At 48.2% G+C, this 6,360-nt stretch overlaps 1 protein-coding gene across 1 annotated transcript in view; it reads right to left on the reverse strand.

The window, feature by feature from the left end:
• Window positions 1-6,360, reverse strand: part of TBXAS1 (thromboxane A synthase 1) — a 146,482-nt gene that overhangs the window by 63,076 nt on the left and 77,046 nt on the right. The window lies entirely within an intron of this gene.

Raw genomic sequence — 6,360 nt, forward strand, 5'->3', positions numbered from 1 at the left:
GGTACCTGTGTGCATGTCATTTATGTGGGAAAGTGCAGTAGTGGAGGTTTGAATGAAGTAGCGCAGCCTCCTAAGCCACGCCCACAAACCATCCTCACCACCAAAGTGCGGTTCCCACGAGGGGGCCTTGAAAAGTTCGTGGAGAAATGGAATGGAAAGACAATGGAATTTTACTATGAGCTTTTTGAAGCCCCTTGGTATGTTGGGGAACCATGAATGTTTCATCTACTTGACTTTTTTTTTTGAGAGAGAGCGAGAGCGGTGGGGTGGGGGGCAGAGAAAGAGCCCAGAAACTAGAAAAGTAAGTTTCCAAAGCTGTGGGTAGGGAGGTGCCAGTTTCAGATATGGGGCCAGTTTAGGAGGGCAGTGTCATGACACACCCAGACGCCCTGCTCTGGGTCGGGCAGGCAGGGCCTTCCGGCTCTGGCCCAGGTGAGTGTGTACCTCCTGGAGCTCAGAATGGAGTTTCTGGGGTGGTTGGCTCCGTACTGAGTGACCGGGCTGCCGTCCTTCTCTGTGATGAGGCACTGCGGCAGACTCGGAGATGAATTAGCATTATAACTGCAGTCATCTTTGCTAAGGGGGCTGTAGCTCACAGGAACCCGGCTCATGGTCTGGTGACCACGTGGCCAGTGGGTGAGGATATCTGGAGCTCCGTCTTGGGCTGCCAGATCCCTGGAGCTTATGGTTTGGGGGGAAACAGACTTTTGGAGGGTGAGTGAGTCAGGGCCATCAAACCTGTCACCTGGATATAGATCCAAGCTAGAGTACCCAATAAGTAAGCATGGACTTACGTGTGCTTGTGTACTTACCTCTAGTGAGGAATTCCATGTGTCTTCACCACATCAAAGACTCTGCTTCTATCTCTGACCGGCTGCTGTCTCTCTCCCAACCCCACAATGCCTTCCTACAGAATCAGAGCCTGTTTTGAAGTCTATAATCCCTGCCAGGGACAGAGTTACCAGTCAGCAAGGTAGACACAGTCTTACTTGTGCTAATTTACTAATTTACTTACCTTTCTTACTGGGTAATCTGACCCCGGGGTAAACTCTTATGGATCAAGTGGTGTGATGGGCTGGTGTCTAGAGAGGTGACCCTGCATTGACTCTGGGCACCTGAGGGCTGGTACCAGCCACACATACAACTACTCCCACCATCACCTAAAAGCAATAGAACCAAGGAACAGGCATGCTGGTAGCTTGCCTCCACTCTACATGTGCTACTTTGGACCAACCCATTGCCTCTGAACAGTAGGCTTGGTGATTCAACACATGTCCTCCATGCCCCCCAGACTATCCAGTATTCAACCAGACCACTGTAGCATCCACCCAGACCATCCAGTGGTCAGCCAGATCAACCACTTTCCACCTAAACCAATCATTAGTCACCCAGACCAGCCGAGTATCCAACTAGACCAATCTATCTTCCATCCAGACCAAGCAGTATCCAACCAGACCAACTTATAATCTAATCAGCATCCATGCAGACAAACCTAGTTTCCAACCAATATCTACCCAGACCAACCAGTATCCATTCAGACCAAACAGTATCCAACCAGACCAACTAGTATCCAACTAGATCAACCTAATATCCAACCAGACCAGCCAGTAATCCACCAGACCAACCACTATCCACCCAGGCCAACCTAGCAAGGCCCCAGATAAGATAATAACCCAACAGACCCCCTCAATGTCCTCCAAATCCACCTGGTAGCAAACTTGACCAACTGTCTTAGTTATCTATTGCTTCTATACAAGAAATATCATAAGTGGATGATTTTTGCAACTAGGAATTTATTTCCTCACAGTTTAGGAGGCCAGATGTTAGAATTCAAGGCACTGGCTGTAGGAGGCCTTCCTCTGGGTCAGCTCAGGGGGAAGGTCCATGTCACCAATCTTGTTCTGGGTCTAGGAGGTTCTCTGTGCAGAGACCCTGGGTCCAGTGGATGCCCTCTGCTCCCGGCTCTTCTTTTTTGGTGGCAGTATGGTCCTCTATCTCTGCTTGCATCTCTTCCCTTTTATTTCTTGTAAGATAAAAGATGTTGTAGCCACATTCAGAGTAACCCCCCTTACATCTGATCAGGGCTATGAACTGATTAAGAATGTTGTGTCTCGCCACGTGTCTGTTAATGTCATCCTGTGGTGGCTTGCTGTGATGCTGAAAGCTATGTCACAGGTATTTCAAACACCAGCAGGGCCACTCAAAGTGAACAGGTTTCAGTAGAGCTTCTAGACTAAGAACAGACTAGGAAGAAGAAACAGGCTGTGCACTACTTTAGGAATTAGCCACTGAAAACATTCTCAGTTACTGAAAACCTGACGAACCTCATTGGAGGCAGAGATGAGGTCAAAAGGTGCTCAAACATGGCTGAGGAAGAGCTGCCTTCTCAAAGTAGAGTTGACCAGACTGATGCGAATGGAGGTGAGCCTGCAGGAATAAAGCCTTTGGGACCTTCATTGGCTGATGGACCACAACTCAAAATGAGAAGAAAGAGCTGAAAACAGCAATTAATCATTGGAACTTGGAATGTATGCAGTATGAATCTAAGAAAATTAGATGTCGTTAAAAACTAGATGGAACACATAAAAAACTGATATACTAGGCGTCAGTGAGCTGAGATGGCCGGGCATTGGCCAATTTGAATCAGAACATCAGACGGCTTATGACAGAATGACACAGGCAAGAGGAACGAGCTTGCAGCGGCATCAACAAGGCCAATCCAAGACCGGGCTTGAAGCACAATCTTCCAACTCCTGCTCCTTCCTGTTTGTTTCCACGTCTTGCCTTCTTTTTGTCAATGTTTATCCATGCATCTTGAGTGTATGTTTGATTGAGTTCAGACTGAGGATGGGATTATTCCTCAACTGGGATAATAGTTCCCTTCTGTTGTCCAGAGGGTTGCTGTGAGTTGGAACTGACATAGAGTTGGTAGAATTGCTCCACTTCTTCATCCAACTAGGCCTTCCTCATAGCCAACCAGCTCCAACCAATAGCTAGCCAAGCCCACCTAATATCTAACCAAACCCACGTAATATCTAATCTGACCCACCTACTATCAAGCCATGCCAACCTACTATCCAACTAAATCCACCTAATAGCCAAATAGACCAGCCTACCCTCCAACCGGACCTACCTAATATCTAGCCAGATCCAATCAGTACCAAACCAGGCCCACCTAATAGCCACCCAGACTAACCTAGCATCTAATTAAACTCACCTAACATCGAACCAGGCCACCCTAGTAGCCAACCAAGCCAACCTAATATCCAACCAGACCCACTTAATAGGTAAGTATTAATAGGTAAGACTTGATACCTAACCCTAACAACCTAACATGTGCCAAAGACCACCCCACTTCTTTCACCCTTCCCTCAACTTCCCTAACACCAGGTCTCGATGGGAAGCCAAGAACAAGACACTCTGCCGCTGGCTGTGCCTGCTCTCCAGAGTCCTGTGGATGCAGTCCGGTTTCTGCGGCTATTAAGAAAAGGCTGTCCCCACGCCCTTACTGAGTAACTGGGAGCCAAGGAGAGCTCATCAAATTATCCCAATAAAAATAGCTCAGTCTTGAGGTGGCGGGACAACCGGGTTCTACAAATGGGAAGAAGGCGGACTTGGCCTTAAAGGGAAGTGATCACCTGAGGCTACATCCACATGGATTTCCCCTTCACTATTAAAAAAACAGAACCAACTTTAACATGGGTCAAAAGGGAGATCAAATGATACTATATTCCATTTGAAGCTAACCACGGCTGCCATCATCAACTTTCCAGTGCTCTCTCTCTGAGGAAGAGACAATTCACATCCTTTAGCTGTGGTCAGAGGAGAGGCACGGAAGGTTGAATCCATGAACGGACCCTCTGAGTGGATTTGGGGCTTCCACTGTCATCCGTTGCCTTCTGCAAACCGAGTGTTCACAACGTAAGCTGTGATACCATTCTCTCCTTTGGATTTGGATTTCATTATTGACAGTCCTTGGATCACACAGGCTGGTGCACTTCTTCCATGTGGACTTAGCTGACACCTTACTTAGAAGGCTGCGTGTTTGAAGACAGGCCTTTAAGACCCCGGGCACGATTCGTTCTGATAACTGGGCACTATCTAGTTTTTTCACCACACTTTGCTATAGCAACCAGTGATCTTTTCATGAGGTTGGGTATCAAGCAGGGCCATGTCATAAGAACTAATTATTCTTAGATTGGGGTTAGACTTAAGTGTGAGCCCCAAATCCATCCATATATCTCTGGTTGATATATGTCTTTGGTTCACCATAGAGACATCATTGTTATTTCATGTTAGAGGACATTACGGTAATTCTATTGTTAGTGCCATTGATTTAGCCAATGGTTTGTATGAACGGCCTTGCTACCCTGCAGAATGTCTTGGAAAGTGGATTATTACAGATGCAGTTAGGTTAACATCTAACACCTTACCATTAGATTTTCCTTTCGACCTATTTAAAATTTGTCCCAGTTTTCAGTATTTTCTGCTTTCTTTCTGACTGAGATTTTTCTGTTTTACTTGGTTGTTGTTCTTAGCTTTTTTTTTCTTTTAAAAATGTTCTGAATATGAAATACAGGATTGGGAAATCTATAGAGACAATAACTGGAGTGATGGTTCCTTGGGGGGATGGCAGGGGAGGTTGGGGGGATGTGGGGGGCTAATAACCATGAGGACAAGAACAAAGAAAAGGGTCTAAAGTTGATTGTAGTGATGATTGTACAACTCTTCTTGATATGATCAAGCTACTGAATTGTACAGTTTGTGGATTATGTCAGTAAAACGGTTCAAAAACAAAGGGGAACAGGGCTTCCTACCCAGAAGGCAACATCAGGAAGGGCTAGGGACACCGCACAGCTCGCAGGAGTCCATTCCGCAAGCGGGACGGAGAGAGCAAACGGAAGTGTGAGTGGTCATGGGCAATGTCAGAACCCCCATCCTGGGTCCCATCTGTTGGTTCCTTAGCGCAGTGTTCTTGGGTTTGAGAAAAGCAAACAAAAACCTTCCATGATTTCAGATTCAAACATTTGCATTCAGCTAACGTGTGTGGCAGCGTCCCCTCGTGTTAGAGATGGAGCCGTGTGAAGACAGAGGTGGAAGTCCTGATGCCTGTGTGGTGGTTAGATTTTACATCAACTGGATGGTTCCTACGTAGAGGTGAGGGCACAATCCACCTTGCCCATCAGGTGGTAGCCTGGTGATGCCCCCTTCAGGGTGTGGCCTTTTTATAAGACAGAAATTAGGAACCTCTCCTCTTTTTGCCTCCTGCACCTTCATCCTTGCTGGGACTCTGCCTCCACTGGGGCGGGCCCACGTGGCCGGCCGCTCGCTGACCCCGGGAGCCAATCTGGAAGCTGCCGGCACCCTGCCATGTCCCACCGACTTTGGACTCCCAGGAGTTAGCACTCCCCATCCTGTGATCTCCCTGCTTCCCACTTCACCTTTCTGCAAGACCAGCCTGTAGCCAGGAGGCTGAGGGGGGCTCCCACTAGCATTGGGCCCCTGGCCTGGGCGGGCGACCTTTCTTGATACTAAGTTACTTCTTGACATAATGTTCTTTCTTATCCCTAAATGTGTGTCGCTGTTTTTGTTTCTCTAGAGCAGCCCAGCCCTCAGACAGCCTGGAACCTGTGAGTGTGACCTTGTGTGTCGCTCTAGGGTCTTTGAAGGTCGTTTGGAGGAAAGGCGTCCCCAGGCAGTAGTGCTGAAGCACTTGTCTACTAATCAGAAGGTGGGAGTTTGAATCCACTGGGGGCCACTCTGGTCCTCTCTTTCTGAATGTCACAGCCACCCCAAATCCTACGGAGCTGTCTATTCCAACCCATGGGATTGCCCTGAACCGACAGGACTCAAGGAGCCAGCATTGCAAACGGTCCAGCGCTCAGCCGCAAAATCAGCAGGTGAATAGTTCAAGTTCAGCCAGAGGCACCTTGGAAGAATGACCTTGCACTCTGCTTCCACATCACCGGCCTTCCACAACCCGTGGCCCATGGCCCACAGTTCTGTGTGCTACACATGGGGTCACTGGGAGTGCAAGTCCACTCAATAGAAGCTAGGTTTGCATTGAGATTTGGTTTTGCTTCGTAGCTATAATCAGTTAGGAAAACATGAGGTCAGCCTGCAGTAGGGGGGGCTTAACCCACCATGACTAGTACCCTTATAAAAGAAGGAAGGCAGCCACGTGACCGTGAAGGCAGATGCACCGACAAGCCAAGGAATGCCGGGCTGCCAGGGGAAAGTCCTGGAACAGACGGTCCCTCTGAGCCTCGGAGGAATCAATATGGCTGATACCTGGTGACACCTGGTGTGGCCTCCTGGCCTCCAGAACTGTGAGACACCAGATTTATGTTCTTAGACGCC

The sequence above is a fragment of the Echinops telfairi genome, unplaced genomic scaffold (assembly GCF_000313985.2).
Source record: "Echinops telfairi isolate 266 unplaced genomic scaffold, ASM31398v2 ScPeMD7_23;HRSCAF=83, whole genome shotgun sequence".
In the NCBI taxonomy this organism is placed as follows: domain Eukaryota; kingdom Metazoa; phylum Chordata; class Mammalia; order Afrosoricida; family Tenrecidae; genus Echinops; species Echinops telfairi.